The 24,256-nt window shown below is 36.8% G+C and overlaps 1 pseudogene; it reads left to right on the top strand.

Moving 5' to 3' along the window:
• Nucleotides 1-203: 203 nt before the first annotated feature.
• On the top strand, nucleotides 204-22,478 carry LOC100774297 (annotated as a pseudogene).
• Nucleotides 22,479-24,256: the final 1,778 nt, after the last annotated feature.

Below are 24,256 nucleotides of genomic sequence, written 5' to 3'. Positions count from 1 at the left end.
ACAAACAAACAAGTGCATCCATGTTTGTGCATGTGCGCACACAAACACACACACACATATAGATAGGTAGTAAATAGTACAGAAATAATTTGACTTACAAAGGAAATTTTAATGTTTAAGATTTACTGCTATAATTAATTATTAACATTTTAAAATCTTAATTTTGAGTCAGATTATCATGAACAATGTATTAAATGACCTCCATGTGTATCAGGTACACATACATACATTCAGTGAAACATTCATATACATAAATGCAAATAAACAAATTTTTAAAATTTCCTAGACAACCCTATCAATTATTATAAATGTCTTTTCTGGCACTAGTTGCAAGGATAATTTGTTGATCCTACAGATATTTTGATGGTGAACATATCCTATGTCACTCATACCTCCATAGAACTGGTACCTTAAATCCTTTAAACCATAATGCATTTCTTATTTCAACATAGAGGTTATTAGTAAGCCTGGGCTTAATTAATGAAATTGAAGACTCAAAGTAGGGCCTGATTTTGTCAATATATCCATTAGTGAAATCGAGAGATACTCGTGTAAGTTTTATCACAAGTGATTTTTTTTTGCCTTTTCTATTTGCTTCATTTTCCTCTAAAGATACAGACTTACTCCTCAGTATCCATTCCTAGCTGCCTTCAAAGATTATGTTTTTTGGTCAAGTTCTTTCTTTAGGACAAAATTCTTGAGAAGTATGGAGTAGATCCTACTTGCATCTGTGTTTCAGGAGACAGTTCTGGGAGAATGTTGGTAGCAGCAGTGACTCAGGTGGTATGTTGTGTGTTATATATATTTGAAACCTGAACACAACTATTCTAACACCAAAAGAAGTTAAGTATTTCAGTTACTTCATTTGCATTGCTATTCCCTGAACTGTGAAACATAAAACAAGAATGAGACTTTGCTTTGTACATGAGTTTACCTATAGTTGTGAGTTCTAATTATTAAATTATGCAATGTTAAATGAATCTTTTATTATCTTATTCTTCTATTTTGTGTCTGGTATTAAGCATTGGACCCAGGGCCTCACCCTTATTTTTCTACCATTGAGCTGTATAATTCTCTATGCCTTTACACATTTTGTTTTAAGACAGGTTGTTAATATGGTTCCCAGGCTGCCTTGGACTTTCCCTATATTCTGTTTAAGCCATTAAATTTAGATTTTCATGCATCAGCAACCCATGTTTCTGAAATTCCAAGCTCATACCATAAAGCTCAGCTTTCGTTACTAATTTTAAGACAATATACAACAATATCTATGAACTGCAATTAAATATGAATGGATTTTTCTATTGTTGTCAGTTCTCCATAGGCAAATTGCAAAATCCACTGTGGTGGTTTGAATGAAAATGGGCCCCTAGACTATAAGTGTGGCCTTGTTGGAGTAGTTTGGCCTCGGTAGAGGAAGTGTGTCACAGGGTGTGGGTTTTGAGGTTTCTGAAATTCAATCTAGGCCCAGTGGCTCTCTCTTTCTTCTTGTTACCTGAGAATCTAGATGTAGACTGTTAGCTCCTTCTCCAGCACCAAGTCTGTTTGCATGCCACTATGCTTCCCACCACGACAATAATGGACTAAACATCTGAAACTGTACATTAGTCCCCAATTAAATGCTTTCCTTTATAAGAGCTGCCTTGGTCTTGGAATCTATTCACAGCAGCGAAACCCCAAGACATTTAATAAGAATGAAATGTCACTTCAGTATATGTATGTCACTTGGCAAGAAAAGTGAATCAATATTTGAAAAGAAGAAGCTTAAGAGATGAAGCAGTTATTTTTGCCCATGGTTAGACAAGGTACAGTCCACCATGTCAGGGGGAGGATGGTGGCCAGATTAGCTTACAACTGGAGCAAGGGGACAAAGCTGAATGGTCACATCTTCCAAAACCTAAATCAAAGAGTAATGATTTCTGGACCTCAACATCTTTTTTTTTCCCTTTATGTTCTACTGAGATGTCCAGTCCCTGGGAAGTTGCCACTCATGTCAAAGTGGAGTTTTACTCCTTAGTTCACCGTCTTTGAAATGCCTTCACAGAAACACAGTGTTGTGCTCTAGTCTCCTAGGCGATTTAAACTGATCCTATAAAGTTGGCAATGGAGATTAACAATCACAATGCTCTGAACTTGGCTGAGTGTCGTAAACAATATTTGGGTTACATTTCAACTTCGTATAGAAGAATTAATATGATAAATAAGAAATGTGATCCCTTATTACCCTTGTTGTCTGTAGTTGAATAATAGATAAGGTTTTGAAAAGGAAATGCAATCCAATACATAACTCACACCCGTAAAACCACTGTCATTGAGAAAGTATTTTAATAAGATGATGCCATTTTCAGTATAAAATGTATGTAATCTCAAATGTTGGTAAAGTTTTATTGAATTTTCTAGAATACTTTTAGGTTTGTAAAGTTCATTCTAATTCTGTCAATAATATGTTTCATTGATCTAGATTAGATTGTCCTTTTAAATTATTAAACTATTCGAAGATTCTGATGAAACTAACATTAAATCTTAAGAAACCAACTACTCTAAACTTATAATACACTCAAAAGCTTTGTGAAATTACTATCCTAATGTTCTGTTGGTGATGACATCACTGCTCATATAGAGGCTCCTTGAAAAGTAGCATAATTTATTTTTATTGGGGAACCTCCAGGACAGATAGATAATATTATAAAGAAAAAATACATAGATTGTGTCAGGGGCTAGGAAAATCCATTAGGAAGTTTCCAGTGGTTCCAGTGACTGGGAACTCTGGTCTGCATTGAATTGCCGATGTTAGCTGATTTGCTATTGAATAGAATGGCCTCAGTGGGGAGGTCTGTAGCAGAGGGGTCCATGAGAGGAGAGAGAAATGACCTCATGGCCAGGGAAGCATGGTTAGGAAACAGCCAGGAAGATGCTGAATAAAGAAGAGACTCTAGTTTTGCAGCATGGAACTGAGATCTCTCTAAAGATGACAAGATGCCTGTGTTTGGTCTTTATCCCTGTTGGGTTGCTAGGACTTCCCAAGTCCACGCTCCCCCACTCAGGCCGATCCTCATGGCTACCGTGCTTTGGGGCTGAGACATGCCAGGCCACAACAAGATTGGAGTTCCAAATTTGTGCAATGTATTGTTTGAAAAGAACCTAAGACTCACTGAATTTGTTGTCTTCTGGTGCAGAAAAAAATCTAAACATATCCCATTTCTTCTACATTCAGCCTTCCTAACTTAAGATAGACTCTTGAGCCTGGCACCTGTTGATTCTGCTTCACAGAGTGGCCAATGAGCTCAAGTGATGCACTTGTCTCCACCCTACTCCTTAATCTTGGTCCAGAAGCACCAGTCCCTAAGTCTAGCTGTATTTTAGTGTTGAACATCTGTACTCAAGTCTTCATATTTAATCTGGAAAGTAACCTACTGAGCATGTTCTCAACATTGGATTTCAATTAGTTTTTAAGTTCTTCTGTATTTCAATGTAAAATAGAAATGTTAAAACTGAAGTAGAACATCTTTGTGTCTCAAGCACTAGCAGCATATACTAACACACTTGGAGTCAGTCTTACTCTTACAGCTGTATTGTGACTGTCTCTGATTTGGTACTGTGGACACTGTGATTGCCTCCCCCATCCTTCTGAGACACTGCATTGTACTTAGAAAATTTCAATTCCAAAGCTATTGGGAAGGATCAGGGTCCCTGGAAAGATTCTCTTAGGAGGACTATTGTTTCCTCATTTTTCTTCCTGAACTTGTAGTGTCTCCTTTCGATTGTCCTGCAATTTGGAGTTAGCCAGACAGTTACCCTTGTGATATGTTAATGAGATTTCAAGAAATTTTCTTATTTTGTGTAAATCCTTCGCTTTAATGAGAGTATTACTGTTGTAGAATATTAGATGAAGATGTGTTATATTCTTTTATGCTGCCTTTGTTTAAATCTGTGAAGCTGTGATTCTTTGCCTAACTAAAACACCTGATGGTTTAATAAAAAGCTGAATGGCCAATATTGAGGCAGGGGAAAGGATATACAGGTATGGAAAGCAGAGAGAATAAATAGAAGAAATCTGGGAGGAGCAAGAGAACAAGTTGAGGAGGACATCAGGGGCCAGCCACCCTGCCACACAGCCAGCCACAGAGGAAGAGTGAAAGTAATATTACAGATGTAAGAAAAAGAAAATGTGTAAGGAAAAAGGTAGATGGGATAATTTAAGGTAAGAAAACCTGGCTAGAAACGAGCCAAGCTAAGGCTGGGCATTCATACAAAATGATAAGTCTCCGTGTGTGATTTATTTGGGAGCTGGGCAGTGGGCCCCCAAAAGAGCCAAAAAGAGGAAAGAGTAATAAATCAAGCAACTACACATGACCTTGAAAACATTTGCATATTTTGGAATTTCCCAAAGAGTGGCATCAGATACAGTCATTAATGCAGATAGCACTGCTGTAGATACTGGTGTTGCTTATATAATTATGCTTCAGAGGCTCCCTCCAAAATCTCTACCTTAGTGTGTAGGACCAGAAAAGAAAGGGAAGGAGAAGGCTCTTACACTTACAAACTCAAACTCAGAACTCTTCTTATTTCTGGTAAGGAACAAAGATGCATATGTAAAGCTCCCACCTTTTTATGCCCCAATTACCTTCATCAATTGATGACCTTCATCAATTATTCTGGATATTTTTCATCATGCTACATTACTAAGATTCACAGGCTAAATGGTTATAAGCAATATTTTCTTTAAAATGTAAAATTTCATTTCAGTTTACTTAATATTCTAATTTTTGTTAGTGTCTTGAGAATTTCATACAATATATTTTGGTCATACCATTCACCAACTTTCCCCATATCCATCCCCCTTTTCTACCAACCAACTTTGTATTCTTGTGATTTTCATTTTTAAACTCACCTAGTCCAATTTCGTTAAGCATATACTCCTAGGTGTGTCGGTTTCCACACCTGTGTGAAGGACCTACCAGGGGACAAACTATTAACAAAACTGACTAATCATTTCCAAGCATGTATTAGTTGCCAGTAGTTTCTCAGTGGTGGGAATTTGTGCCCACTTCCACTCTCCATGCTGGGATTTTGTTTGTTTTCAGACTGTTGGATTTAGGCATGCTGTCACATTTCAGCTTTCCTATCTCTAAGACACTGTTTTCATGTGGTCATTCATCACTTCTGCTCTTTTGTGTTTTTTTTGCAAACTTTAAAAAAAGTTTTAAATTTCATTTTACAGGTCAACCACAGTTCTCCCTCCCATACTTCTCCTGCCCCTCTTGCCTCCTCCAACACCCCTTGCCTCATTCCCCCAGCCCATCCCCCATCCACTCCTCCTCAGGGGTATGGGCTCCCACGAGGAGTCAACATAGTCTGGCACAATAGGTTGGGGCAGAGCCAGGCTTCTCTCCCATGCATTAAGGCTGAGAATGGCATCCCACCATATGGAATGGGCTCCAACAAACTAGCTCATGTACCATGTTTGTATCATGGTCGTACTGCTAGGGGCCCCTCACTGTCTCTCATCTATGATGGGCCTAGTCCTGTCCCCTGGAATCTCCACAGTTTTAGGTCTAGAGTTCATGAGTTTCCACAAGCTTGGTTCAGCTGTCTCTGTAGATTTCTCCATCACGATCTTGACCACCCTTGCTCATATATTCCTTCCTCCCTCTCTTTGACTGGACTCCTGGAGCTCAGCCTGGTTCTTGGTTGTGGACCTCTGTGTCTGGTTCTACAATTACTGGATGAAGGCTCTATGATGATAGTTGGGGTAATCACCAATCTGATTAGAGGGGTAGGCCATTTTGGGTAACCTCTCTACTATTGCTAGGAGTCTTACCTTGTGGATTCTTGGGAGTTATTCTAGCACCAGGTTAATCCCTAAACCCATAGCAGCTCTCTCTATCAAGATATCTTTTTCATCTCTCTTCCACTGCATCTCTCCCTGCCTTGGCCATCTCATTCCCCCTTATTCTCATCCCCCTTCCCCTTGCCACCACCCAGCCTGAGTTTACCCTGTAGATCTCTTCTAATTTCTCTTCTCAGGGCAATCCATGTGTCCCTCTTAGGGTCCTCCTTGTTACGTAGCTTCTCTGGAGCTGTGGATTATAGTCTGGTTACCCATTGCTGTACATCTAATATCTACTTATGAATGAATACATACTGTGTTTGTCTTTCTGAATGTAAGTTACCTCACTCAGGATTGTTTTTTTCTAGTTCCATCCACTTGCCTGAAAATTTCATGAGGTCATCAGTTTTTACAGTGGAGTAGCACTCCATTGTGTAAATGTACCACAATTTCCTTATCCTTTCCTTAGTTGAGGGACATCTAGATTGTTCCCAGTTTTTGGCTATTACAAATAATGCTGCTGTGAACATAGTTGAGCAAGTGTCCATATGGTATGATCTAGTGACCTTTGGTGCAGAAGATTGCAAATAGATCCATATCTATCACCATGCACAAAACTCAGATCCAAGTATATCAGGGACCACAACATAAATCCAGCCACATTGAACCTGATAGATAAGAAAGTAGCCTTAATGCCTTGACACAGGAGACTACTTTCTAAATATAACACCAGTAGCCAGTAGCACAGACACTGAAAGCAACCATCAATAAATGGGATCTCCTGAAACTGAAAAACTTCTGTAAGTAAAGGATACTGTTAATAAGGCAAAATGACAGCCTTCAGAATAGGAAAAGATCTTCAGCAACCCCACATCTGACAGGGGACTGGTATCTACAACATATAAAGAACTCAAGAAACTAGACAACAAATACAAAATAACCCAATTGAAAATTGGGGTATGAAGCTAAACTGAGAATTCTCACAAGAAGAATCTCAAATGGCCAAAAGACATTTAAGGAAGTGCTCAACATCCTTAATCACCAGTCAAATGCAAATCAAAATGACTCTGAGATACCATCTTACACCTGTCAGAATGGCTAAGATCAAAAATACTGAGGACAGTTTATGTTGGAGAGGATGTGGATTCAGGAGAATACTCCCCCAGTGCTTATGGGAGTGCAAACTTGTACAGTCATTTTGTAAATTCGTATGATGGTTTCAAAGAAAATTGGGAATCAACCTACCTCAAGACCCAGCAATACTACTTCTGCTCTTTCTATCCTTCTGTCCCCTCTACCATCAAGATCTCTGAGCCTTGGGAATGTATGTAGATGACTTGTTTAGGGCTGCACATTCCTCAGTATTTTTCATTCTCTGCTTTAAGAGTAATTTAGGGTATCTGTTTTAATTATCATCTATCAAATGGAGGTGATTCTTTAAGGGGGTTGACAGATACACCACTCTACAGGTATAGTAATAAGTCATTCGAAGTCAGTTTATTACTATATCCATTAAATAGAAAAATAAGAATAAGTTCTCCTCTTGGACCTATGATCAGTCTAGATGCAGGTTTTCGGCCCTGATCATGCAGCAAGATATGTGTTCCATCTTGTAGAACAGGCCTTAAATCCAACCAGAAAATAGTTCCTTAGTCCTATGACACTTGAATGACTATTGCAACAGTATGTAGGCCATTCCCCACCAGGCATTATTATAGACTTTGAGGATCATAGCTTGGTAAGACTAATTAGTTTTCTTCTCCAGTAGAGTGCATAGTACCTTCCTGGACTATGAAAGATGGGACATAATGGGGCAACAATTCAAAAGAGGTAACACATTCCTTGGATTGGGATTTTTTATTTATTAGTCAATGTTATCTTAATCAGGGCCTTGCCATCCTGCTATATGGTACCTCCATTTAAATTCTTTTCATAATTGTGTACCATGCATTTTGGAAGGCTTTTACAGTAGTAGGTAGTCATATAATATGTAGATTTGTCATTGGAATTTTATTATTTTCATTGTTTTTTCATATTTTGATTAACATAGATTAAAAGTAGATTGATAGAAGGTGGGCACCTTGGCTCATGACTGTAATCCAAGCATTTTTTAGGTTCATATAAGAGGATAACATATTTTAGAAAAACCTGCAATAGCTAGTAATATTCTCCCACAAAAAAATCACAAAGGAATTAAGTTTTAGTATTCCAAAGCATAGCTATCTTGCCATTCACTATCACTTTTCTGATCATATTAGTTGTTTGGTTGTCATATAAATATATGGGCATCAAAGAGTACATCATTTGTTCACTATTAAAAGTGTAATGAAACAGTCTCATGTCTTTGAAACCATGTGTGAGTATTATAAGAATATTTACCATTGTTTAAGTTTTATAGTTTACCTCAGGTTATAAAAATAAAACTTCCAATTATCTTGTTTGAGATAACCCACCTCATTTGGAAATCATTATATATTTTCAGTTGCAGAATGATTCAGAATTCAAATATAAAATTAAGACAAGCCTTTATTTACCCTGGTTTACAGTTGATTAACACCTTTATGGCATCTCATTGAGAGTATCAACATGGTCCAGTTAGTTCTCTTTAAGAATTTGGCAATTATCCATCTGCCAGCCCAGGTAGGCTGGGGCTATTTCCGGTTCCTGTTCCTCGTCACTGCTCAGAGTCATCTGACACCAGTGATCAACATGCCAGACCGAATTCCACAGCGGGATCCTACAAATTGAGTACCCGGTGGCAGTTCTGTCTCCATCCCAACAGCCCAGAGGGACCCAACACACCCGAACACTGCCGACGCCCCGGTAACAGTGACATCTCCATTCACGAGAAGAGGACAGGCATCAGAGTATTGGATCTGTTTGCGTCTACCAGAAGAGAACCTTGGTCCTATACCCACTAGGAGAGCAAGAAACTCCTGTTACACCAACCAGAAGAAAGGATGAGAAGAGGACAAGGTAAAAGCACTTTCAACAACAGAAAACTCAATATGACACCACCAGAGACTAGGATCCATACACCAGCAAGACCTGAACATTACAATGCAAAAGAACCAGAAGAGAATGACCTTAAAAGCATTTTCATGAAAATGATAGAGGACCTCAAAGAGGACGAGAAAAATCCCTTAAAGAAATGGAAGAAAAAACATACCAAAAAAAAAAAAAGATATCAACAAATCTCTCAAGGAAACAGTTCAAGACCTAAAAACTGAAATAGAGACAATAAAGAAAGCACAATCTGAGGGAATGCTGGAAATAGAAAAGCTCGGTAAATGATCAGGAACTACAGATGTAAGCATAACCAACGGAATACAAGAGATGGAAGAGAGAATCTCAGGAGTTGAAGACACACTAGCAGAAATAGATTCATCAACCAAAGAAAATCTTAGTCCAACAAATCTTTAACACAAAATATCCAGGAAATATGGGGCACTGTGAAAAGACCAAAACTAAGAATAATAGGTATAGAAGAAGGTGAAGAAATCCAACTCAAAGGCACAGAAAACATATTCAACAAAATCATAGAAGAAAACTTTTCCACCCTAAACAAACACATGCCAATGAAAGCACAAGAAGCCTACAGAACACCAAATAGACTGAACCAAAAAAATATCTCCTCACCACATAATAATCAAAACACCAAACATACAGAACAAAGAGAAAATATTAAGAGCAGCAAAGGAAAAAGGTCAAGTAAGCTATAAAGGCAAACCTATCAGAATCACACCTGACTTTTCCATGGAAACTCTGAAAACCAGAAGGTCCTGGATAGATATTCTACCTATTCTACCCAGACTACTATACCCAGCAAAGCTTTCAATCATCATAGATAGAGAAAACAAGATATTGCATGACAAAACCAGGTTCAAACAATACATATCCACCAATCCAGCCCTACAGAAAGTTCTGGAAGGAAAACTGCAACCCAAGGAAGTTAACTACAATCAGAAAAATATAGGCAATAGATAATCCCACTTTACCAACAGCCAAAAGGAAAAAGGAATAGAATTCCACAATAATCTCACCACCATCACCAAATCAAAAACACACAAGAATGAACAATCAAGGGTTACTAATATCCATCAACATTAGTGGTCTTAACTCCCCGATAAAAAGACACAGATTAGCAGAATGGATAAGAAGACAGAATTCTTCCTTCTGCTGCATACAAGAAACACACCTCAACTTCAAAGACAGATGGTACCTAAAAATGAAAGGATGGGGAAAGGTTTTCCAATCAATTGGACCCAAGAAACAAGCGGGGGTAGCAATCCTAATATCCAACAAATTGGACTTTAAACTAAAATCAATCAAAAGAGATGAAGAAGGTCACTGCCTACTCATCACAGAAGAAATCCATCAGGATGTAATCTCAATTCTGAACATTTATGCCCCAAATACAAAGGCATCCACATTTGTAAAAGAAACATTACTAAAACTCAAATCACACATAAAACCGCATACACTTATAGTGGGAAACTTCAACACCCCACTCTCACCACTGGACAGGAACACCAGACAGAAACTTAACAAAGAAACAAAAGAACTAATACAAGTTATGGTGCAATTGGACTATAGAACATTCCATCCAAATACAAAACAATTTACCTTCTTCTCAGCACCACATGGAACCTTCTCTAAAATTAAGCACATACTTGGCAACATAGCAAATCTCAACAGGCACCAAAAAAATTGAAATAACCCCCTGTGTCTTATCAGACCACCAAGCTTTAAAATTAGAATTCAACAACAACACAAACTACAGAAAACCTACAAACTCATGGAAATTAAGTAACACCCAATTGCACAATTCATGGGTCCAGGAGAAAATAAAAAAAGATATTCCAGATTTCCTAGAATTCAATGAGAATGAGGAAACAACATATCCAAACCTATAGGATACTTTGAAAGCTGTGCTAAGAGGAAAGTTCATAGCGCTAAATGCCCACATGATAAAACAGGTGAATAATCACACTAGAGAATTAACAGCACAACCGAAGCTTTAGAAAACAAAGAAGCCAATACACCCCGGAGGAGCAGATGCCAGAAAATAATCAAATTAAGTGCTGAAATCAATAAAATGGAAACTAGGAGAACAGTACAAAGAATCAATATAACAAAGAGTTGGTTCTTCAAGAAAATCAGCAAGATAGACAAACCTGTATCCAAACTTACCAAACAACAGAGTGAACATGCAAATTAATAAAATCAGGAATGAAAAGGGGGACATAACAACAGACACAGAAGATATCCGGAGAACCATCATGTCATACTTCAAAAACTTATATTCTTCAAAGTTCCAAAAATCTAAAGGAAATGGACAATTTTCTGGACAAATTTCATTTATCAAAATTAAATCTAAGCAACTTAAATAGACCTATAACTCCTAATGAAATTGAAGCAGTCATCAGAAGTCTCCCAACCAAAAAAAGCCCAGGGCCAGATGGCCTCAGTGCAGAATTCTACCAGAAATTCAAAGTACAACTAATACCAATTCTCCTCAAAGTATTCCACACAATAGAAGCAAAAGAGTCATTACCAAACTCTTTTTATGAGGCTCCAATAACCTTGATACCCAAGCCACACAAAGACACAACTAAGAAAGAGAACTACAGACCAATATCCCTCATGAACAAAATTCTCAATAAAATACTGGCAAATCGAATCCAAGAACACATCAGAGAAATTATCCATCCCGATCAAGTAGGTTTCATGCCAGGGATGCAAGGATGTTTCAACATATGAAAATCCATCAATGTAATCCACCATATAAACAGACTGAGGAAAAAAACCACACGATCATGTCAGTAGATGCAGAAAAGCCTTTGACAAAATCCAACACCCCTTCATGATAAAGGTCTTGGAGAAATCAGGGATAACAAGAACATACCTCAACATAATAAAAACAATATACAGCAAGACGACAGTCAACATCAAATTAAATGGAGAGAAACTCAATGCAATTCCTCTAAAATCAGGAACAAGTCAAGGCTGTCCACTCTCTCCATACCTCTTCAATATAGTCCTTGAAGATCTAGCTAGAGCAATAAGACAACAAAAGGAGATCAAGGGAATACAAATCAGAAAGGAAGAAGTCAAACTCTCACTATTTGCAGATCATATGATAGTCTACATAAGTGACCCGAGAAACTCTTACAGGGAACTCCTACAGCTGAAAAACACCTTCAGCAAAGTGGCAGGATACAAGATTAACTAAAAAAAAAAAAAACTTTAGCCCTACTATATACGGATGACACATTGGTGGAGAAAGAAATCAGAGAAGCATCATCCTTTACAATTGCCACAAACAACATAAAATACCTTGGGGCAACACTAACCAAGAAAGTGAAAGATCTGTACATTAAGAACTTTGAGTCTCTAAAGAAAGAAATTAAAGAAGATACCAGAAAATGGCAAGTTCTCCTATGATCTTGGATAGGCAGGATCAACATAGTAAAAATGGCAATCTTGCCAAAAGCAACCTACAGATTCAATGCAATCCCCATCAAATCCCAACACAATTTTTCAATGACCTTGAAAGAACAATTCTCAACTTTATATGGACAAACAAAAGACCCAGGTTAACCAAAACAACCCTGTACAATAGAGGAACTTCTGGAGGCATCACTATCCCTGACTTCAAACTCTATTACAGAGCTATAGTCCTGAAAACAGCTTGGTATTGGCACAAAAATTGACAGGTAAACCAATGGAATAGAGTTGAAAACCCTGATATTAGCCCACACACCTATGAACATCTGATTTTGGACAAACAATCTAAATATATACGCTGGAAGAAAGAGAACATCTTCCACAAATGGTGCTGGCAGAACTGGATGCAAACATGTAGAAGACTACAGATAGACCAAAGCCTTTCGCCCTGCACAAAACTTAAGTCAAAATGGATAAAAGACCTCAACATAAACCCAGCCACACTGAACCTATTAGAAAATAAAGTGGGAAATACCCTTGAATTAATTGGTACAGGAGACTGCTTCCTGAACATAACACTAGTAACACAGACACTGAGATCAACAATAAATGGGACCTCCTGAAACTGAGAAGCTTCTGTAAGGCAAAGGACACAGACAACAAGACAAAACAACACACAGATTGGGAAAAGATATTCACCAACCACATATCTGACAGAGGGATGATCCCCAAAATATACAAAGAACTCCAGAAGCTTGTCTCCAAAACACCAAACAATACAATTAAAAAGTGGGGTACAGAACTACATAGACAATTCTCAATAGAGGAATCTAAAATGGCTGAAAGACACATAAGAAAGTGTTCAACATCCTTAGCCATCAGGAAAATGCAAATCAAAACAACTCTGAGATACCATCTTACTCCTGTCAGAATGGCTAAAACACTAATGACAGTTTATGCTGAAGAGGATGTGGAGAAAGGGGAACATTCCTCCACTGATGGTGGGAATGCCAACTTGTACAGCCACTTTGGAAATCAGTATGGTGACTCCTCAAGAAAATGGGAATCAGTCTACCACAAGATCCAGCAATTTCACTCCTAGGCATATACCCAAAAGAAGCACATTCATACAACAAAAGCATTTGTTCAATGATGTTCATAGCCGCACTATTTGTAATAGCCAGAAACTGGAAGCATCCTAGATGCCCCTCAACCGAAGAATGGATAGAGAAATTGTGGTACATTTACACAATGGAGTACTACTCAGCAGAAAAAAAAAAACAATGGAATCTTGAAATTTGCAGGAAAATGGATGGAACTCGAAGAAACCATTCTGAGCAAGGTAACCCAATCACAAAAAGACAAACATGATATGTCCTCATTCATAAATGGATTTTAGATATAGAGTGAGGGTTTACCAGCCTACAGTCCACACTGCCAGAGAAACTAGTAAACAAGGAGGACCCTAAAAGAGAAAAACTTTGTCCCTGGAGAAGGGGAAATGGTCACCATTCCCTGAGCAAATTGAGAACATGGGAAGAGGGGGGAGGGTGCTAAGAGAATGAAAAGGGAAGAAAAGGAAGAATGCAGAGGTCATAATGGAGCAGAAAGTTTGAGTCAGGTGTAGATTAGAAGAAAGAATATGTGATAGGTAGGGTGTTAGTTGGGGAAGTGGTAGAGGAGGAAGGGAGGGAGAAGGGAACTGGGATTGTCATGTAACTCAATCTTGTTTCTAATTCAAATAAAACAATCTTTAAAAATTTGGCAATTAAGTTGGCATATCTATATATGACTGAAGATCAAGCATTTCTCAAGGTCATGTAGAGAAAAGACCACACATCTGAAGGATCAAAACACCTGTTCAAAATTTGTAACGAGTTAAATTCTAAGATATATAAAAATAATCATGTTTATACTTAACCAATTCTTGGAAAACTAAATGCTTCTTATCCAGGACTTACAGATAGTAGAACTGTCAGTGACTCCTAGTTACATTTTTGCCTTTAACTTACATCCTTACTTGTAAACATTGGCTTGAAAGAGATGATGTACTCATTTGTATTGCACAACTTATTAATGTGTACATTCTAGTTACTCATGATTGTATAGAGGATGGAATTCATGGAGCTATGCCACTCATAACATTACCATTGTTTATATTCTTAGGCTTGAGAATAAATTATAGTCAATTGGTTAGAAGAAAATCTATATCTGTAGCATGAGTATCTAGGTAATAATTTACTTAATGATATAATCTAAACATTTTGAAGAATTATAAGTTTATTGAACACAACAATGATTTGCATTGGGGATAAAAATCTTAAATTATAACAAAGATTCCTATGTATGTTTGAGAAAGTTACCTAATTTTTAAAATATTAGATATTATTAAAGAGGAGGTATTTGCTTTATCATTCTCATTAAACATTGTTTATTGTGACTGATAGGTTTTAAATATTTACCAGTAGCAGTATAATAATAAAATGTGAGCATATGCATGAGAAAGGTATGCCAGTTTCCATTCAGTGATCAGAATGGGAAGTTAATCAAGAAGGAAGTTTAAGAGAAGAAAGTTTTAATAACATTGGTACTGAGTGATCATTAACTTTTCAATTATGCAGTATTCATGCATTAATTTGATTTCTTCAATTTAAATTAAGTTAGTTATTTTTCATTCATTGTATATAAATTGTGCATTCTACATCTTGAAAAGATTCTTTGTTCACAGATGGAAAAGGTTAACATCTGGACTGCCAATTGTTACAATAGTTTATTTGACTTTTACTTAAAGTTTCAGTAACAGTAAAATTGAAGGTAGACATTCAAACTGTATTTATTGCTATTTAGTAATTACCTATCTAGGCTGATATCTACCAAACTACAAAGGATAGTCAGAAAGATAAGTAACATTCTTTTGAATATTTGAACTAAATCATTTGCCCACTTAGAGATAGCATATATAGGAAATTATCTAAGCTGTCTATCCCCAGACCTACTTGCTTCTATGTTACAGTGGAACCCACAGTCTTCTCAGCTCATAACTACATAACCAAATGCACTGTCATGGAGAGGCATTAGATAAATGTCTAATTTTCTAAGCATCCACGAATATTGCTTTTTGCATACAGTACTCTACCTGATTTGTGTTTTTCCTCCATACTCACCCATCTTGAGTTTTCTTTCTTCTCTCTATCTTTTTCCCCTTAAATTCTCCAAGTCCACTTTGTGTGGCCCAGCTGCCTTGAGAGTGTGTTGAACCTTGAATGTGTGATCCTTGATTGTGGTTGACATATGAATAGTCACACCATTAAAAACAAACCAGCAAGCAAGCAAGCAAACAAAACACCAAAATGGACTCTCTCTCCTAGCATCTATCAAACACCAATAGTTCTTTAGCTAGTGGTGGAATTCGATGTCCACCTTCTTCCTTTCCTGCTGAGATTTTGTCTGGTTTGATCTTGTGCAGGTCTTGTGCTTGTCATTTGTAAGTTTATATGTGCAACTACTCTGCTTTGTAAAGAAGATACTGTTTACTTGTAGTAATCCACCACCTCTAGTTCTTACAGACTTTCTATTCCCTCTTCCTTTAAGATTGCCTGAGATAGAGGTGTATGATATAGATGTCCCAATTAGGGCTGAGCATTCTACAACCTCCCATTCTTTGCATACTGACTAGTTGAGTCATGTAGGGGCATCTTAACTTGCATCACATTTCTCAGCTCTCATTAAAGAAGCGTCGTTTTGCAGTAGACAGATATTAACACAGCAGAAAGACTTTGTAGTGCCATCTTGTCTTGCCAGTGAATCTGTGTTCCTGGCCACACCCCTTTGAGCATGGCTTTGGGTGTGTGCATGACCAGATGCTCTATGGTGTCACAATAAGTTATTAGGAACAGTTTAACATTATGTCTGTTTATCAGAATAGTTGTAGTCAATTGTTTCCAAGTCTCTGATTCTGTTAACAGTGCCAGGTGTGGTTCTGTGATACTTTTTGATAAACATATAGGATGAACAGACATTTTGGAAATGTGGAAGATACACTTATCTCTTGAAATTTAATGTGATCTTAAAAGAATTTTAATTATTTACTTAACACCATGGTTGAAAACATGTTTAATAACCCACTTGACAGGTTTCAGAAACACAGAAATTTAAAATAATTTTATTTCATGTTTAAAAACAGTTTGCATATTCATGAAATATTTTTAGTAGAATAAGTGAAACTCTAAAAATTATTTATTTGGAATTCAGCAGAAATTTTAGAGATAGTTGTAAAAGTATAGTGACAAAGATATTCAGAATAAGGATGACTTATTCTCTATAAAATTTTATTATAGAAAAATAAACAAAAATTAAAGTATAATGAGCTATAGACTATGAGGACCTATTCATGAAATGACAGAACAACTCAATTAGAAAGTATATAGAATAACTTCAAAATTTACATGTACAAGAAATGTGGTTAAATCAAATATAATGAATGGGTCAAAATTTTCAGAAAAGCTTCTTTTTGCAGTAGGAAGTAGTTAATGCAGAGATTTGCAACTTTTTTAATTGGTGAGGATAAATAACAATAATATTGAGTACTCAATTATATATGGGTCATCTATATTAACTCCCATAATCCAAGGCTTACTTAACTTCACAGAAGATGGAACAGAGGGAATGTAAGAGCACAAGTTATAGAGTATCTCATATCATCGTCACTGTGTCTAAGGACATGACATGGTTATTGTACACAGCAACTCACATTAACTGTGATTTTTACATAAGACCTACACAGAATCAAGAAAATATTTAATGTTTAAATAAAACTAACTAACATAATGGCAAACATTCAGCATGGGAAAAGTTTTGTAACTTGTAAGTATTTAATAGGATTTTAAAAATCCAGAAAGAGTCTGAAAACATAAAGTAGGGATCAAATATGAATAAGGGCAAAGCCCATGGCAACTGATAAGTCTAAATGTCTTCATTGCTTCAATGGAAGCTAAGACCCTGGGTGGGGTCCCATCATAAACCATGGTTAGACATATTGTTGCTTACAAAGATACTGTAGATTAAAATCTAATATGCCTAATTATGAGCTCAGATAAATAGAATTTATCATGTGGGGACCACAGTATGAAGGGTAGAAGACAAAGAAGAAGAATTGGGTAATACAGAAAAGATCAATTAGAAATAAAAAATGTTGGGCTAGAGAAATGGCTCAGTTTTTAACAGCACTTGTTTCTCTTGCAGAGGACCTGTGTTAAGTTCTAACCACCTAAATAATGGATCACAGCATCCATAACTTCAGTTCTAGGGGATCTGGTATGTTCTTCTGACTTCTTCAGGCACCAGGCACATGCAATATACTTATACACATATGCAGGCAAAGTAATCACACACATGCAGTAAAAAGTTTAGAAGAAAACATATGAATAGAACATTGGAGAGTTCTGGCATACCATGAAATGAATCAAGAGCTCACAAAAGTATAACAGCGAATTTATTAAAGGCTGAAATGAAAAGAAAAAAACACAGACACAGAGCAAAACAGAACCACTGATGATCCCACAAGCCTCTCCACAGCTTCATAACCAACCACATCCAGCCCAACTGGAGCTGCAGAGCAAGGGCATTTCCCTTCCAGTTTATCAGTTATCATTTAGCAGACAAGACCACACCCTAGAGCCTACTGCCCTAAGGCAATTGGAGGGATGAGTTCCCACAATAATGAAAACACTAAAATTTTAAATCATTGAAATATAAGAAAAAGAACAAGGACATCTGTTCAACTATGTTCATAGAAGCATTATTTGTAGTAGCCAGAACCTGGAAGCAACCTAGATGCCCCTCAACTGAAGAATGGATAGAGAAGATGTGGTACATTTATACAATGGAGTACTACCCAATGGAAAAAACAAACAATGGCATCTTGAAATTGGCAGGCAAATGGATAGAACTGGAAGAAACCATTCTGAGCGAGGTAACCCAGTCACAAAAAGACAAACAGGGTATGTACTCATTCATATATGGAGTTTAGACGAGGAGCAAAGGATTACCAACCCACAATCCACACCGCCAGAGAAGCTAGGAAACAAGGAGTCTAAGAGAGACATACATGGTCCCCCAGAGAAGGGCAAAGGAACAAGATGTCCTGAGCAAATTGGGAGCATGAGGGAAAGGGAGAGGGAGCTAGGAGAATGAGAAGGGGAGAAGAGGAGGGGTGAGGAGGACATGAGGGAGCAGGAAGTTTGAGTTGGGGGAAGAATAAAGGAGAACAAGATAAGAGATATTATAATAAATGGAATCATTATAGCTTTAAAGAGAAATCAGGCGCTAGGGAAATGTCTGCAGATCTACAACGATGACACCAACAATCTAAGCTACAGAGGAGAGGCTACCTTAAATGCCCTCCCTGATAATGAGATTGATGACTAACTTATATGCCATCCTATAGCCTCCCAGAAGCTGGTGGAAGTGAAAGCAGACACCCACAGCTAAACCTTGACCTGGACTGGAGTCCAGTTGCAGAGAAGGAGGAGTGATGAGCAAAGGGGTCCATATCAGGTTGGTGAAACCCACAGAAACAGCTGACCTGAACAAGTGGGAGCTCATGGACCCCAGACTGATAGTTGGGAAACCAGCATAGGACTGATCCAGACCTCCTGAATTTGGGTGTCAGTGAGGAGACTTTGGAAATCTATGGGGCCTTTTGTAGTAGGTCAGTACTTATCCCTAGCATAGGGATGGACTTTGGGAACCCATTCCACATAGAGGGATACTCCCTGAGCCTAGACACAAGGGGGTGGGCCTAGGCCCTATCCAAAGGATATGACAGACTCTGAAGACCCCCTATGGAAGGCCTCACCTTCCCTGGGGAGCAGAAAGGGTACGGGATGGGTAGGGTATTATCTGGGGAAGAGGGGAGGGAAAGGGAACTGGGATTGACATGTAAAATAATCTTGTTTCTAATTTAAGTAAAAATAGAGATAAAGAAAAAAAGAAAGAGAAAGTATTTTAGTAAAAACAAAAAATTGCCCAGATTTAAAGAAAGAGTTGTCCAACTATGTACAGTAAGCCCATAGAACACTAGACAGACAGGGGGATCTGTCTAGAAGAACTCCCGAGGATTTATTATAATTGAAACGCTAAAAATATAAAAAAAAATAAAGGGCAGTGAATCTACAAGTTAAGAGGGTCGAGTCATTTAAAAAGCCATTGCCATCAGAAGAACACCCATTTATTTAACAGAAATTTAGAAGCAAACAGGCCTGGGAAGATACATTCCAAGTTCGTAAGAGCAAAACAATCCACTAAAATTGAAGGGGAAATAAAAACTTTAAATGAAAAAATGGGATTAAAGGAACTTATGACCACTATGACAGTTCTCCAGAGGATATTAGAAGGAATACTTGACTCTGAAGAGATCTATGAAAGCATGACACAAACCAATAAAACAACAGCAACCAGCACAAAGCATTTAGCAATATTCTATCAATGGTCTCAATTCCCCAATAAAAAGACAGAGAATAGCAGATTGTATTAGAAAACAGGATCCATAATTTTGCTGCTTCCGAGAAACATATCACAGCATCAAAGATGGATACCACCTTAGGGTAAAAGGGTGAAAAAAATGTATTTCAAGTAAATGAAGCAAGAAATAGGAGGGCATGTATATTACTATAAGTGATAAACATAGACTTCAAGCTACAAACTGGCAGAAAAAATAAAAAGGCTACTTTATACTCAAAAACAATTCATCAAAAAGAAATTGCGATTTTAAACATATATACAGGTGCACCCAGTTTTATAAAACAAGTTCTACTAGTTGTAAAGCCACAGATTACTCTCAATGCAGTGATAGAGTGGCTACAATACCCCAGTTTCTCCAGTAGATGTCATCCAGACAAAAACAAAACAGAGAAACAGTGCAAATAAATCACATCCTAAATTAAATGAACTTAACATTTACCAACCATTCCACCCAAGAATGCACTTTTCCCCTTCAGCAACCCATAGAATTTTCTGCAAAATTGAGAGTGCATTAGAATCCAAAGTAAGTCTCAACAAATATAAGAAAAGTGAAATAGCATCCTTTATTTTAGTTAGGCATAATGGAATACAATTCGGGATTAATTAACTAAATTAATTAAAAAGAACACAAGTTAACAACTATTAAACAAAATGCTCTTGAATGATGTATGGGTCACTGAGGAAATAAATACAATTAATAAAGTTCTAGAATTGAATAAAATGAAGACACACCATAGCAAAATCTATGGGAGACAATGTGGACTCTCATAAGAAGAAAGTTCAGAATGCTAAATAGCTACATCAACAGTTTTGAAAGGTCATAAATTAATAACTGAATGTTGAACCTTAAGCCCTGGTAAAACAAACACAAACCAAACTACAAAAGCTTAGATGGAAAGGTGTAATCAAATTTAAGCAGAAATCAATGATTATATAAATAGAAAAAATACAAAGATTTAGTGAAGTGGACAGCTGATTTTTGAAAAGATAAAAAACAATATTAATAGCTACCAGAACTTTTAAGAACTAAAATTAACACCGCACAAGTTATTCCATAAACTAGAAAAGAAAGGAACGTTTTCAAATTCTTTTTTAAATGAAACCCATATTACCATAATACCAAAATCAAACAAAGACCTCATGAAAGAAGACTGCAGAACTGTCTTCCTGATAAACACAGATTCAAAAATCCTTAATAAAATATGTATGAATCAAGTTCATTTTAAATGAAAAGATCTTTTATCTTGATCAGATTGGCTTTAAGCAGCGATGTAAGGATTGTTCAATATACCCAGATCAGTATAAGCAATCCATCACTTTAATGGAAAGATATCACATAATCATCTCAACAGAGAGAGGAAAAGCCTTTGACAAAAATCCAATAATCAAAGCTAAAGAAATGACTCAATAGTTAAGAGTGCATACTGCTTTTTCAGAGGATCCGAGTTTGGTTCCTAGTACCCATGTCAAGTATCTCACAACCACTTGGGACTGTATACTTTGGTTGAAGGATATATAATGTCTTATGTCTACAGTGTTCCATTTATGACACTGTGATCTGAACTACACATTCACCAATTTGACATTTACAAATGCTGAAATTGAACTTTGATCTGAACATGTTAAGTTTCCTTGCCCATCCTAAGACACTCTCTCTCTCTCTCTCTCTCTCTCTCTCTCTCTCTCTCTCTCTCTCTCTCTCTCTCACACACACACACACACACACACACACACACACACACACACAAACCAAAACGAAACACTCAAAATTCAAATTCTAAAAGTAATCTTAAACACAGTGATCCTGTCTAGTTCTCTAGGACTCTCTTCATTATGTTTCTGTTTGATTATCCCTCTGTGAATAATTGTATGTGAGCAGGATAGCAAACACCATTTCCTCATTGAATGAAAGCGGAACAACACATTCTCACATCTCTAAATCAATGAGTAAATGTAGTGAGAACAATCACGAGTGTTTAAGTTTCCTTTTTAAAATTTATTTACCTTAGGTTATTAAGTCAAAGCTTGAATCCCTTTGTGTAAAAACCACTGAGTATTGTTTCTATATCTGAAGCTCCAGAATAATCCAGAACACAAAGATAAATTTAAGGCACAATCATTGCCATACCCTGGACTATAGTTTATTGACACCTTTCTGCCATCTCATCGAGAGTATGAACATAGTCCCTTTCTACCAAGAAAGGTAGCAATTAAGTTGTTAAGCCTATGCATTACTGAAGATGTGACACTTCTCCAGGCTGTACTGAGAAATGAACACATGTCTGAAGGATCAAGGCACCTGTTCAAGTTTATTAACTGGAGTGACTTCTTTCCTGAGAAGTATAAAAAGAACCATGTGTATACTGAGCCCATTCTTGGAAAATTGATGGCTTCCTTTCCAGCACTTGTGGATAGCAGGCTGTCCCCTTTGCTAGTCAATGACTCCCAGCTACAGAGTTTGCTACTGTCCTACATCCTCACTTGTGAACATGATTTCATAAGAGACGATGGTCTCATTAATGTCACATGGCTTAGAAAATTTGGGGTTCCAGTTACTCATGACCACATAGAAGAAGGAATCCATGGAGCCCTGTGCTTCACCACAGCTCCCAGCTTTTTACATTCAGGATTAAGAATGAGAGATAGGTATATTAGTTGGTTAAAGAAAAATCTATAAACCCAAAGTACATGTGGGTAGGTACTTATTTAGTAAGATAATCTAAAGATTTTATTTGGAGTATTTTAAATTTAGTAAAGAAGATTATAATTTGAGTTTTATATAAACCCAAGTTTATTTTAGCATAAAGTTCATTGTATATGTTTGAGAAATAATTTTACTAATCTTAGTTAATAATAAAATGATGACATTCCCTTACTTTACCCATTACTGTCATGTATTGTACTGTGATAGATAGTCTCTAAGAATTCAAAAACAGTAATTCATCATTAAAATACAAATGTGGTTATATGCAAAAAGCCATAATAGTTTCCAGGCTGTGATAAAATGAAATGGTAGGGAGGAGAATGTTTAAGAGAGAAAAATTGCAATGACAGTTGTATGGGGTGAACATTCTTTGTATTTCTCAAACTTTTAAATTACATGTTGTCTATACATTAATTACCTCTGCTCAATATAAATTAAGCTAGTATTTTTCATTCATATCTTCTGAAGTTTATATACTCCTTATTAGTAAACCTTTCTTTATTGCAGAAAACTTAACATCTAAACTGCATGTATTTTCTGTAGTTTAGATATATGATCCTTACTTGCACTGTAGTAAAATCAAACTTGGAGGTGATTATGTGAACTTCATCCAGTGCTGTACAATGATTCTTAATCCATGACAATATCTAAATAGCTATACATGGCAGTCATAACTATTAATACTAGTTTTTTAACTTTTAAAGTGAGTTGTTAGCACACCTTGAGACGTACATCTACAAAGTTATGTGCACTGATGGTCTCCATATCTATTTGCTTTCCTGTTCTGAAGGGACACACACACTTGTCAGCCCACAACAACTGCATAATTACTAATTTTCATTTCTTTGGGAGTCATTAAAATAATAGCTAATTTTCTGAGATCTAGGTGAGCATGCTCTTTTAATATGGTTGCTTTTACCTGATTTGAACTTTATCCTATTGCCGAGTCATTTTTGAAATGTATTGAATTGTATGCTGTGCTTTAATTTACAATCCAATCCTCACTCCAAATAAGTTGTTAGTTTTATTTTAGCTTCAGCTTGAGAACTTATTCTTATTTACCTCCGAAATAATCTGTTAACTAATCTCTAAGATTTCATTGGTAAGAGTCATTTCTGAGATCCAAACATGAGCTATTTCACAAAAACCAGGTTCCTTTGCCGTTGCTTGTCTCATGACACTTGTGAAAATAAAATATCCTACTCTTCATTCTCCTCCTCCTCCTCCTCTTCATCCTCCTCCTCTTCTTCTTCTTTTTCTTTTTGGTTTTTGAGACAGGGTTTCTCTGTGTAGCTTTAGAGCCTATCCCGGAACTCTCTCTGTAGACCAAGCTGGTCTTGAACTCGAAGACATCCATCTGACTCTGCCTCTCAAGTGCTGAAATTAAAAGCGTGCACTACCAATGACTGGCTAAGCTTTGCCCAACTTCTATATGATGATTTTTTGTTCTATCTTTCTGTGTTTTATGCTATTAATGTTGTTTTGTTATTTGTTGTTTATTGGAAACCTGTTCTTTTCTAATGTGACACAGAAGAGGAGTAGATCTGGATTGGAGAGGAAGTGGGAAGGACCTGGGAGGAGCAGAGGGAGGGGAAACTATATTCAGATTATATTGTATGAGAAAAATACATTTTTAATAAAAGGAGACAAAAGAAAATAAAAAACACGATAAAGAGTAAGAATGAGTAAGAATCCTGAAACATTTGCTCCTTTTGCGATACAAATATTTTGACATTAATGTGTACCAAAGA

This window comes from Cricetulus griseus, assembly GCF_003668045.3.
Source record: "Cricetulus griseus strain 17A/GY chromosome 1 unlocalized genomic scaffold, alternate assembly CriGri-PICRH-1.0 chr1_0, whole genome shotgun sequence".
NCBI lineage: Eukaryota > Metazoa > Chordata > Mammalia > Rodentia > Cricetidae > Cricetulus > Cricetulus griseus.
Note: the sequence above shows the minus strand (reverse complement) of the source record. Positions and strands in the feature narration are given on the sequence as shown.